This window comes from Eupeodes corollae, chromosome 3 (genome assembly GCF_945859685.1).
Source record: "Eupeodes corollae chromosome 3, idEupCoro1.1, whole genome shotgun sequence".
In the NCBI taxonomy this organism is placed as follows: domain Eukaryota; kingdom Metazoa; phylum Arthropoda; class Insecta; order Diptera; family Syrphidae; genus Eupeodes; species Eupeodes corollae.
Genome location: NC_079149.1, coordinates 79,003,315 through 79,017,518, shown reverse-complemented (window position 1 = coordinate 79,017,518; position 14,204 = coordinate 79,003,315). Strand labels below are relative to the sequence as shown.

Below are 14,204 nucleotides of genomic sequence, written 5' to 3'. Positions count from 1 at the left end.
TCCAATTTTTTTTCACTTAATAATCAAATATTGTTAAGGCAATATAAGAGCTTATTCATCAAAAAAAATATTGAAATCAGTTGATAACTTGCTGAGAAAATTAAAAAAAAAACAAAATAACGGTTCTATGAGCGGTACTTTTCCAAATACAAAAATATGTTTTTCTTATTAAAATAAACGAATTTACAAAATAAAATTTTAGAGAAAATTAAAAAAAAATCTATCGGTATGTTTTTGAGAAAATTCGAATTTTCGTTTTTTGACCAAAAAAATGTATTGGGGCCACTGTTAGTTTTGATCTTCCAAGTTTGAACTCAATCGACCCAATGGTTTAGTCTGTAGCAGCGTGGACAGGCAGACAAAACCGATCGAACCGAATCGCGGGACCCACTTTTTTCGACTCGAGATTTTAATCAAACATGATATTACGATGGTAGACACCATCTCGAGTTCGAAAATTTGCACGAATGCAAAACTTGCCATATAGTTCCTATAAGTACAAATGCTGTGGTTTACCCAAAGAATGATTCAGTTTTTAACTTGCAGTACCTTGGGTTTACGGAATGCTTTAGTCATTGACTCAAAATTTTAAACAACCTATTGTTAAGGAACAATTAACTTGTTAGCAATTTTCTAAATATTTAGCAATTCACTAAGGAAGTCCAAAATCAAAAACACCCGATATGAAGATATAAATTCTTCGTACGTATCACCCTCCAAAACCTATTTGATTACATTGTTGTATTTGTAATGTACGCATACATAGAAACACTTACTGAGTTTTTTAATAATATAAAATTTAAATTAGAGGAGAAATTACACGCATACTATGAAAAAGTTTATGAGGCTGATTTCCGGTTTAGTTGTAGGCAAACCAAGATGTCTACCGAGGATTTATATGTTCATATAAGGCGTTTTTCTTTTTTAAAGCTCGAACTGTCAAAAGAATAATTGTGTTTCTTTTTGAGCTCTGATCGTTCAGAGCTTCGAATTCGTGTTTCTTTTTTAGTTCTGAACATGTTCAGAGCACGAAAATAACAGAGTAAACGGAGTAAAATGTTGAACACAAACAATTTGATATTTGAAAGCCGGGAAATTAAAAAAATTATCGTCAAAACAATAAAAATAGCGGAAGAGGCTAGTCGCTTTGGTGTAGAAGGAAAGATAATTTAAAAAAAATTATTGCATATAGCATTTTTATGAATCAAATTTATTTCAGGAGTCAAATGGTCCAACTCTATGACGGTTTTAATAATTAATTTGAGTAAAGAAAATTTTGAACGCCTTCAAACAGACGATATTTAAAATCATGACAGTTTAGTGCTCAAGTTCAGAACATACTCTGCTCAGAACTCTACTCTACTCTACTCTGCTCAGAGCTCAGCTCTGAACTAAAAAAGAAAAACGCCAATAAAGTGTTTTTGTCCAAAATTTTAAATCCCTCCTTTAGTTTTACTAGCTAGTAACCTGTAAAAAACGAGTATCCAAACATGTCTAAAAAGTGGCAGTTCGTGAAAATAAACAAACCGACCTATTAATTGGAGTTACCAACTTTTGACTGGACGATTCCACTCACTGCTCCTATAAGAATAATAGTACAGATATCATATGGATTTATTAAATTGGTAAAACTTAAAGTAGCCTTTCCGTGATTTTAGCAAATTATGAAGAGATGGTAAGATGTAAAAGTTTTTTTAAAATTAGACATATCAACTTTTAAGCTTAGAAAATTGCTAAAAATGGCTTTGACATTTCCCTAAATATTTTAAAAATTTGCGCAATATTTTTAGAAAAAACAATACTTTACGCTTTTATGTTGTTGTCCAATTATTACAACATTATTAATTTATTCATTCATTGGGGGTATGCAGTGTCTTTTGCATTTAAAAACGATGACCCCCATAGGTACATCACTGCTTAAGCGTTGTAATGCTGTGTCTAAACTTATGAAAGTGAAATAAATATAACAAAGTTTGGCTTAATTTTACGTTCTTTAAGTGAAGACCAACTCCCAAAAATTGGTTTCCTTTCACTAGGCTTTTTTGACGGCACCGAAAAATAAACTTCGTAATTAACTTGTAGCACTATCCTTTGCCGGTGACTTTGGGATATTGAAAAATATAACAAATTCACACAAAGTACCACGTGTGAAAGTTCACCATAAAGCAGTATTCACATGAGCGCTACCAAAGAACGACACATGAATTACAAAATGTGAGTTTGTATACGTTTGAAGAAATATTTCCATTAATTTAACAAAACGATAGCAATATAGTTTCTATTTGATTTATGATGCATACTTTTACTTTTCATGATATATGTATTTATTAATAAATTTAAGAAAACAAATGTATTCGTCGCGAAAAAACTTGAAGTTGATACGAACTGTCAAACTTTATTCGCGTTCCACATTAACCACACTCGCAACGAATAAAATAATCGCTTGTACTTAACCTAAAAAATCATTCTTGTTTTGGTTTCGGTGGTGAATGGTGTTCGGCTGTGGCTTCATTCGCGACGAATTAAAAACACTCCTGTGAAAGAAATGTCAAAATCGACGAGTATTCGTAATTCGTTTTTCGTGGTCATGTGAATAGTGCTTAATTGTAGCCACTTAAACATAATGTAATCTCACCCTCAATGAAAAATCGAACACTCTTTGTTCAAATATAATACAAAATAAACCAAAAAGAAACAGAACTTTCAAAAAGAAACAGAACATAATCACATTACTACGTACATACATACACACATCTACTTATATAACTAGGAAATAATATTTATCTTTACCAACCAGCAGAGATGCTCGAGTTTATGCACAAAGAAATTACAATTGATCAAATGTTAACACTTTCATTACAAATTATACCAATTATATGAACTTTACATCACCATATTATTTGCTCGCACTTTTTGTCTTTCTTTATTTTGAGTTACAGTTACAGTACAGGTATGCGGGTAAGCGATTGCTATACTTTACGGAAATGTGGCTTTGGCTTGGCTAGTGGCGCGGTGCGGTTGATGATGGCGAAGCGCTAAGGAAATTGACATTACTCTAGATATGGGTTGTTTTTTTAGGAAGAAAAGGAAAATACTGGGAAATTTTTGAGAAAAAACATGATGTGATGGCATGTTTAATGTCATTTTCGATTTAATTTTTGTGATGTTGTCCCATTCTGAGGGAACTTTGAAATACTAAAAGTCTACATTTCTTGATGATTGTTTATTTATAGAAAATAGAATATTAAATATAAAATAAATAATAAAGCAAGACAAAATACTTTTTTTGAAAAATTGCAAACAGATTCGTTGTGCCATAAATATAAATGGACGATCTTAAAGATGAATGAGAAGAAAGTTATTCAGTTGAAATCTTTAAGATGAAGTGCAATTCTTTTGTTGCTTTACTTCCAGCATAATTTATAACAGAATTATCCTATTAAAAGCCAAAAAATAAAAAAAAAATATTTTCCTTATTACAAAATTTGTTTCTAGATTTAAAAGCGATTAGAAGCTAGATGAATACGAGCATACTTGTATGGAGACCGTACCATCGATGTTACACATAATTATCATTTGAAAGGTCTCAATGAATGTTACAATTGGTTAGAAATGAAAATTATATACCGATCGATCGATTTTTTTTCAGAAAAAAAAGTTTTGCTGCATGTTTATTTTTTTCTAAAAATGTATTTTCCTATATTCCGGAAGGAAATTCATTTTCCTGAACAGCTGATTCTTTTATGTTCCAAAGTGAAACGAATCGTTCCACTGATTTGTGTTCTAATTTCACACAATTCCAATGACAGATTTCTGTCAATAAACATTTTTCGGTGGATTTCAATCAGAACATTTTTTTTCAATGACAGACATTTTTAATGATAGCTATTAACGACCTGTGGTAAAAATTCCTATGTTTGTTTCCAACGATGAATTCCAATGATAGCAATAAGGGGCTATCATTAAAATCATTCCGGAAGCATTTTTGAATCGATATTTGAAGGTGTTTCCCTTTGATTAGAAATGAAAATTATATACCGATCGATCGGAAATCACATAAAGAATTTTTTTGAGAAAAAAAGTGCAATTGCGCATTTATTTTTCTTTACAAAATGTTTTTTTTCTATTTTCCGGAAGGAAATTCATTTTCCTGAACAGCTGATACTTTTATGTTCCAAAGTGAAACGAATCGTTCCACTGATTTGTGTTCCAATTTCACACAATTCCAATGACAGATTTTGGTCAGTAAAAGTTTTTCAGTGGCTTTCAATCAGGAAACATTTTTCAATGACAGACATTTTGAATGATATCTATAAACGACCTGTGGAAAAAATTCCTGTGTTCGATCTCTATAACTGGCGCCTTAGTAAAACCCATCAGTAAAAATCAAAACCGCTGGATTCTGACATTTTTTACTGATGAGCTTTTATAGCAATCAGTAAATTTACGTTATTGAATTAGAGGTATTAATAAATTCCAATCATTGGAATTTGACAGGTCATAGCTCTCATTGAAAAGGTCAGGTTCTTTATAATTAGAAAACATTTGTTTATTGAATATTTTAAGTCTCTTATTTAATATTTAATATGAACAATGAATTAATATAAAACATAAATCTTCCTTCATGGATAACAATGGTCATGAATAAAACATGGTTTTAAATTCGAAAATCTTAAAATTGTAATTTGATGAAACAAGAAAATAATATTTATTGAATATTTCAATTATTGATTAAGAGGACTATGAGCAACACAGTTTGATCTGCTAAAAGTTGTATTAAGGGGTCATTGGAGTCTTATGGTCGATCGACTAAAACTAAATTAAAAAGAATAAGAACCGTAGTAGGTGATGATGTTGTTCCATTTATTATTCCTGCAGCAAAATTGTATATATTCTAAAACGAATAAAAACCGTAGGTTATGATATTGTTAAAACAAAAAAAAAAAATTGTTAATATTTTCTATGGTTAATATCATCTTAATCGAAATTTTCTTTTGCAATGTAAACTTAATATATACCTCATTCATTCCAAATTTAGGGTTTTACAAAAAACTAAAGGGTTTAAAAGATATCGTTAAATTATAAACGAAAAAAGCTTGTCCCTATTGATGAGACACGAAGTGTATGTATGTATATAAATTCCATTATAGCGCTTACTTACACCTGAGTGGCAGTCTTCCACTACTGTGCCGTCCCTTTTGGATTGGATACCAAGACCTTTCGCTTTACATGAACCAGTCATCTTCATCGGTGGACTCTAATTCTGTAAACTAAGTCAGTGTCGCTGTACAGCCCGAACAGTCCGTGGTTATATCTTCTCCTTCACTCTCCATCGATGCAGACGGGACCCAAAATTACCCGAATAATTTTTCTCTCGAAGCATCCTAAGACGCTCTCACCTTGCTTTGACAGGGCTGAAGCCTCAGGGCCATAAATGAGAACAACGATGATGATCTTCTTATAGATGGTGACTTTAGAAGCTCGAGGAGAGGACTTTACTACACTATTGCCTTCTAAGTCCAAAGGAGCAGCGATTTGCAATAGCTATTCCCCGTTTGACTTCACCTTTGAATCGTTGTCCAAATTTATAGCGGAGCCTAAGTAGATACAAATCTTTAATTACCGTCTATGTTGACGTTTTGTCCAAGACGTTCGTCGTTTTAATGTCCTTTTTTGATGACAGCATATTTTTGGTCTTGACCTAATTCACCATTAATCACATCTTTTCTGATTCCATCGCAATGCTCGCTTTGATCTTCCAATTATGTCAATATGATCAGCTTGTCCGAGTAATTGGGTAGACCTTTGGAAAATTGTGCCTCCAGTGTTAAAGGTATAGTTTTGCACAATTATTTCCAGAACTATGTTGAAGAAGTGCATCGCCATGCCGAAACTCTTTTTTGATATCAAACGCATCGGTGAAATCTTTCCCGATCTTGATAGAGCAGCGCGCATTTTTCATCATCATTCTGTACAAACGGACAAGTTAGACAGGAATGGCAAAACTAGAAAACTAGACATTGCTCTGTAAAGCTCTTTCCTACAGATAGAGTCATCGCCGTTAGATAATTTGGAGAAGTAATCTTTCCATATTCTCAGAATGGACTGATCGTCTTTACAGGCTTTGATTGATGGTTGGTTTGGTTCCCTTGGAAAAATGTGTGTACTTTTGGTAAAATTTACTAACTACCTAGTTTATGTTAGTAATACGTTTTAATTGGATTTTAATAGCTATTAAGTGATTTATTTTGTTTGGTTTGGCATTTCAACTTTAATAGACTGACGCATGAACAACGCGTTCAAATTTTTCAAATTGAGCCCAAAAAAAAAGATGCTTGATCCCAATTTTATTTAGGGATAAAGCTCATTTTTTGTTGAATGGAAACTGCCGTATTTAAAGTAATGATAATCCTCAAGTGTATCTTAAGACATTGTTAATCCTGATTGGTGGAATAATTCTTTCAAAACGATGTTGACCAAAACGTTAAAACGGGATGATTTCTGACTTTCTTATAATGAATTAAACAAAAATGATGTGCTGTAGGAGATTGAGAATCTTTAAATTGAAGAGCCTTTGACAAAACGTGGGCTACTCATATGTTTATTTATTTTATTTATTTCAAAATCAATCAACTTACACAATAAGATATAAGATTTTATAAACCAGTGATGATTATGATATTAACGAAACAAATATGGAAATTTATATCAAACGGTAGATGCTCAATAAAATTATTATTAACTCTATCAAACGGTAGATGCTCAATAAAATTATTATTAACTCTAAAATGAATACAATTTTAAAATAAGACATAACATACATAAATATGTATATCGTTTTTATTTTTATTATAAGGTAACATTGGTTGTAAGCAGGTTATAAAATGTTTATAATTGGTAAAAATCTAGTAGCATTAGGTTAGGAAGTACGTATACTTAACCTATTCAACATAAGTTGCCTTTAATTCACCACAAAGTATTAAAAATGTTTTTCAAAGAGTGACCGTTTTTATATTTTTTTAACATTTGACCAGGGAAAACTACAAAATTGGTCAGCGAAAGTCAAAAAAGTTTTCAAAATATCTCAAAACGGTGTTATATTTAAAAGATAAGTTGTCAACTACTTATTGGAAAACTCGATACTATTGAAGAAAAAATGTTATGTATAAAGCAAAAAACCTTGCTCCTAGGCTATCCGTAATGCAGAACTCAAGTTTTATATTAAAACGATTTATTTGTGAGTTCGACAAATTGCGTTGGCGCTGATATAAGCCCAGTCAATGAACGAACAAAGTTGCCTTCACCTCAAAAAAATCCAACAGTTTTGAAACTTGGCACACTTACTAAGAGATGTCTGGTCATGCTTCAAAAAAAAGTCCCAAGAATCTAACGTGAGCTCTAGCGGCAGTTAAGAGAAACATAGAGATTGTTTCAGCTTTTCACGGTTATCTCAAAAAATATTTGTGGTATCAAAAAATTTTGTTCCAGGAAATAAAAGCTCATTAAATTTTATAAAAAAAGCTTTGGTAATTTTGTTCGTAATTCTTATAGTTTATAAAATAAATCTAGCGGCAGTGAAGAGAAACATACGGTTTCTCGGGTGTATCTTGAAAACTATTTGTCGTATTAAAAAGTATTTTCTACAAAATTAAGGCTTTTAAATTTTCTAAAGAAATATTATATTAATTTGTTTGTACTTGTTTTAGTTTGTAAAATAACTCTATAGGCATGTAAGGAAAACATGCGATGATTTTTTCAAACATGTTGATGACGATTGTGTATCGAAAAACCTAAAAACGTCTCTGGAAACTCTTAAACTAAAGAGGACGAACATTAAAAATAGAAAAAGGAAGTGCATCGCAATAGGGCATAGCATTATATCAGTTGTGCGGCGCAGATCATATATGTCTCCAATACTAAGCATTTTTATATAGAAAACTTGGATCTAAGAAGTTGGTAAACCTTATATCAAGCTTAGGGTTTTGTTCTTCATACGTGGAATCATACTATGAAGTTCAGTTGTTGGAGATATCACCTATTACACGCGACCAGATTCCAGCGATTCATTTAACCAATTTCTGTTTGGTAATGCGGACTTTAATGTCAGAACGTTAGATGGACTAAATACATTACATTCTTTGGCCGGTAATCGCTGCATCTACTTCCATAGGAAAAAAAACCGACATACCTTATGCTAAATCAACTAGATAACTTGGTGTACTTCTTTTGGAAACATTTCAGAAAACAGATGGCGGTTTTTGAGAATGTGTTTGCGTGTTCCGAAGAAATGCAACAGCCAAAACAATATGACACTCTTTGGTTGGCGTCAAAGTTTATTGGCATTTACGATTTTCCAGGATGGAAAGGGTACATGCACTCAACAACAACCGGCTTGTTTAGTGCAAAAACTAAAATCATTCCTCTTCCGTTCATAAACTCTCCACTCCAAAACGACTGGTGGTAACATTTGACCAGCCTCTCTACGAGTGTATAAAAAGTAAAGAAATCGTTGCCGCAGCTTCATCTGAGTCCCGTCTATCAGATTGGGTGGATTTCACCTGTTAATGTCCTATATTGTTGGAATAGGTTTTCTGATGAGTAGAAGTGGCCTGTAAGAATAAATGAGTACTATATACGCCCGGTTTTTGTTAAAAAGATGCTGCAAGGAAAAGCTTTCGTTAGAACAGTTCGTGTTTTAATACTAATACAAACATCTTTAGCTAATGTAATAATGGAACAAGTCGACATAAGCCAATATGAATTAGAGGAAATCCAAAATCTTATGAAAAATTTTCTTGATGAGTCTCCTTCGTTGTGTGCAATTAAACAACCCTCATTTGATTCAATAGTGAGAAACTACAAACAAATCTTAACGAACTCAAATCTAGTAGACCAACAGTCCACTTATGGATTCAGTTGTTTAATATGATTACATTGCTTAAAGATTTTATTGACGCTTAGCGGTCTGGCGATTGAAATGCCCATATTAACTGTGTGAAGAATATGATTCCATATTTCCGTGCCGCCGGAAACTTCTCGTACGCCAAACCATGTCACCTGTAATTGCAGGACATGATAAAACTGCCCCCATATGAATTTAAGACTTTGTACAAGAGGGTTACTTTACTATGAGAAGAACTGACCGATTTTAGACACTGGTGTGGTCCGACCAGACAATTGAACAAACTTTAATGCGTGGAATGAAGAGTATGGGTGGCTTGACAACAGGGCGTCGAATCAATGATAGTGTAATTAGCAAATGAATTCAAGGGCTGACTGCTACTCATGAAATTTTCTCATCACTCGAAGAATTCACTGGCGTTCTTTTTTCTACTAGTGATCAACAAAAAGATTTTGGGAAGACACGTAAAATTAGAGATAAAACAGACATTGCAAAGCTGTCAAATTGGTTCCAAAGTCATCCTCCATTTCCAGTTACAAATGAAATCATGTCAATGCTTATTCTCTAGACATGCAGGCAATGAGCCATATAGTAGCCCAACGAGTTTCAGAAGTAAGAAACGACATGCAAATTAAATGCTACAGTTTTTTGTGGACAATAACAGAAACGAAAAATTGCATACCATATTATTTAAGGAAATGAAATAGGCTTTATTTTTGTGTAAAAAAACACATGTTTTCCTTAAATGCCTATAGAGTTATTTTACAAATTAAAACAAGTACAAACAAATTAATATCATATTTCTTTAGGAAATTTAATAAGATAAACCTGAAATTCAGAAAAAACCTTATGTTTCTCTTCACTGCCACTAGAGTTATTTTATAAACTATAATCGATAAGAATAAAATCATCAAAGTTTTTTTTTATACAATTTAATGAGCTTTAATTTCGTAGAACAACATTTTTTGATACGACAAATAGTTTTCGAAATAAACGTGAAAAACTGAAACAATCTCCATATTTCGCTTAACTGCCGCTAGAGCTCACGTCGCACAGTTGTGCGAGAGCGGAAAAAAGTCTTTTTATGTACTCTTACTTAACCCGAGCATATGATTTTAAAGTATTTTTTAACATATGTATTGTATGTTCTGATTTATAAACCCTCAAAGTTGAAAAATAATTTTACTCAAATCGCGAACCGTATTTTCAACAAATTTTGAAATGTATTTTTGCGAAGTTCCTTCAAATAAATTCTCAAGTTTTTTTCTATTTTCGATAATATGAAAAAATATATATATAAAAATATTGATTATTTATAAAAGATACCTTCTATAAGTAGTCTGAAGCTTTAGTACTAGGAAAAAATGCAATTTTTTTAAACTTTTTGATTTAAAAAAAAGGGCCAAAGAAAGTAAGTATACCAGCATATGCTGCATACATTTATAAATATTAAAGCACAGAAAAAACAGCTGGAGATACGTTCAGATGTAGAAATAATGATCAAAAATGTTTCACTAAATCGGATTTCAAAAAAACTACGTTTTGACGCTGGTGTTTATCAAAAAGTTTGATTTCTTCCGTATTAATTGTCAGAATGAACTGGTAAAGACCATTCTTTTAAAACAAAATGTCAAACTTTATTTTAAAAATAAAACAAAGTTAATACATGGACCCAGGTCTGAGAATTTCGATTTTTGCGAAACTATTTATTTCTGCTTGGAAAATTTGTTTTAACTTTGAACTCAATTTTCTTGAAAACAATATAGTTTCATGATATTTTAAATTATATGATATAGCTTAATACAAAATAAAGAAAAGGATTGGGAATAGTCATAGTAGAAATAAAAAAGGCGTTATATTTAAAGTTTTATTGCTTTGTTTTTGTTGTGTATTGCGTAATTTTTTATTATCTGCTTATTACTTAAATCTATATTCATAAAAGATTATTTAAAAAAAGTCAGTGAGATAATTTGTTTGCTTTTTCGTAGGAATTCCCTTCAATTCAAAACTAATCGTATTGCGTTAATGGATATTACCTACCCCCATTATATTTTGAATTATTTATTTTTTGTATATGAAAACAACATTTGTATTTTACTTCCTTAAACTTTGTTGCTAAAAGTACTACTTTTGACTGAAGATTGGACCAAGAACATTATATGAATCGGAAATTCAGCCCTATTCCAAAAACACAGCACAAATTCATCAACTTTTGACTAATTGACGATCCAGGGGGGGGGGGGTCACATGAGCCAAAAAGCTTATAACAGTTAAATTGTATAAGTAAACATTTCATTTAAAGATTTATTAGTAATTTAACGACATTCACCAAAAAGTGGTTTGCTGTTAAAAACAACTCAAATTTTGATTTTCGCTCAATTTAGAACTAGAAAAAACTTTACTCATGCTTTAAATTATTTTCATAAAAATTGTTTCTAAGAAAAAGAGCAAATATTCAGGTTCTTAAGAAGAAACCTTTAATAAGAGATAATCAACTTTATATTAAGTTGTTTTTGAATTCCTTAATCTAGCCTTCAATTTTATTATTACATTTTTTTGACACACATAAATAGTGATTATTGAAGCGATTTTTACTTGGACACATAGGAACTATATAGCAAGTTTTGCATTAGTAAACAATTTCGAACTAGAGCTTTAATTTAAACATGACATTACGACGGTAGAGAAGTCGAAAAAAGTGAGTACCTCGATTCCTTCGGTCTGTCTGTCTTTAGTGGCCCCTACAGTCCAAACAATTGTGTTGATTGAAATTAAGATTTTCATATGATTAGTGTAAGGAGTTTTTATCATTTTATTAATACAAAGAATAACAGCAGTCCTCACACAAATTTTTTGGTTCAAACATTTGATTTTTCTAAAACTTTCTCAAAATTTTGTTTTCTTAATTTGGCTTCTTTTTACAAGAAAAACATATTTTCGTATTGCTCCAGAAGGGTACTCCTCAAGAACTAATGAAACGATTTCAAAATTCTTCTTTTTCTGGTGCAAGCTCTTGTCAATGATCAAATTGATGATGATTTTTTATGATCAAAAATGTATTTTTTTTTTATTTTTAATAAAATACTAATTTTGTTAACAAATTCGATATCTCAGAAAGGGGACAACATTTTTTTACGAAATTTAAATGTAAAATGTTCATATATTTATAAGCTCTTTATTTAGTGCTTATACCAAAAATATTTTTAAGAACAAATTTAAAATGATTTTCGAAAAAAATTGGTTAATCTAGATTTTTCGACAAATAAAGTGGCATTTACATTTTTAAGAAGAACTTATTTTGGAGGTACATTTTTAAATCTTAAAATATTGGCAATATTTTTAAACAGACTTTTTGGAAGAAATTATCAAGCTCTTGCGACCAACTGGTGCATTTGATTTCTTTCAAAATTGGTTTTCTGTTGAATACAAAAGATCTTACAAAATTAAATAAATCCACTTTTGAAGTGAATTTGCTTTAGATGCTCTAAAACTCAGATTTAAACAGAATTTCAATAGTACAAATGTCCCAAAAAATCAAGTGGCACTTTTGTTAAACTGATGGCTAATAAAATCTATTGATATAAAACCTTTAAAACGTGTAATTTATGAGTACCTACTACAAAACTTTTCATGCCAACTTATTTGTTTACTTAACTTACTTTGTTTTAATTTAGTTTTTTTTTAGAGAAATCATGTTCTTAAATACAACTGTTTCCTTAAATTCAAGAACCAAACCTTTTTGTCTCTACAATGTTTAAGTTTTGTTGACACCTTTATAAGATCCAAATACGAGTAAGCTGATTGATAACGATAGTTAATAAGATAATCCCGGAAATTGAGTTCGAAAAAACTACGTCAAAAAAAGCGCGACATTTTTACATATCAAATCCTCTCTCATTTTCTGAATTTTTAAATTTTTGCCGCCTTCGTCGCATTAATAGAAATGAAAACAAAAAATTGTGTTTTGTTTTTGGAAAAAGCAACGTTTCAAAACAATTTCCTACATTTCTGCGCGAAACGCACCAAAAATCAACTAAAATCTATTGTATTTTAGCTCTTAAATATTGCATATTTAGACAACTGTTCGAATCTTGGAATGCTTTTATATGAGTCATCCAAATTAAATAGTTAGACCATAACTTGCTGGTCAACAGTGTTCTTAATAGTTTGATACCTAAAGTTGTCATTTTAGCAATTATTAAATTTTGTTAGCATCCTTTACAAAACATTTAAGAACATTTTTAATCGGTGAGTAAAAACTCATCTAAGTGTGTGACCCCCCCCTGATGAAAAATCTGGATCCGCCCTTGCGTCAGGTTGCTTTTCCTGCTTACAATTTGATCCGGATGCATTATTTAACAAGCAGAATTGTCGAAGTGCCAATATTAAATATTAAGACATGCCATGTCATTAAGACAAGATTTTACTAAAAAATTCTATTTATATATAACATCAAAAGCATCTAGTTTTTTTTTTTATCTTAAAATGTGTGTAAAATTCGCGAAGTAGTTCAGATTTTACAAACTTTTTTCGCTCTCCCATACAAACAGCAACACCCTCAAATTTTAGAAAAATGACAATTAATTTTTTATAATAATTTTTTCTTGACCAAATTTTGACAAAGCATGCATAAAAGTAATCTTAACATGTCTTTAAAATTTTATTTAAATTCGTTTAAGAGTTCAGATTTGACAGATTTTTTTCCGCTCTCCCATACAAACATAATATCCTCAAATTTTAGAAAAATGTCAATAACTTTGTTTATAATTATTTTTTTTCCAACCAAATTTTGACCAAATATGCATAAGACTAATCTAAACATTTTTGCCAAATTTCATTTAAATCCGTTGAACCGTTCAGATTAATCAGACTTTTTGACGCTCTCTCATACAAACAGAACCACTGTGCGTCATCGGATTCTTGGATACTTTTTTTGGTCATTACCAGAAATCCCTTAGTAAGTGTGCCAAGTTTTAAAACTGTTAGATTTTTTTTGAGGTAAAAACCTTTATTAACTGGACTATCATGAGAATAAATAAAGGTTTTACAAATACGTGTTATATTTATTATTTTGGTAGTTTCCGTGATTGTTGTACGTTTATACTTACTTTGTAAAAGCTATCTCTTGTTACGTTTATACTTACTTTGTAAAAGCTATCTCTTGTTAAAATTTAAATTACATTGCACTTAGCGTCCCGTTTCTGCTTTATTGAACCACATATCTGCAAAATTCGTCACAGAAGCACACCCTTTCCATACCGGCAACTCCAAAATTATAGTTTTAAAGAAGAAATATTTGACT

The 14,204-nt window shown here is 31.0% G+C and overlaps 1 protein-coding gene across 1 annotated transcript in view; it reads right to left on the bottom strand.

Moving 5' to 3' along the window:
• Positions 1 to 2,944, bottom strand: part of LOC129949293 (uncharacterized) — a 54,225-nt gene extending 51,281 nt beyond the window's left edge. The window contains exon 1 of the mRNA XM_056060663.1: positions 2,795 to 2,944. The gene's annotated coding sequence lies outside the window, so the exon portion shown is untranslated. The remainder of the gene's footprint in view (positions 1 to 2,794) is intronic.
• Between the last annotated feature and the right edge of the window lie 11,260 nt (positions 2,945 to 14,204).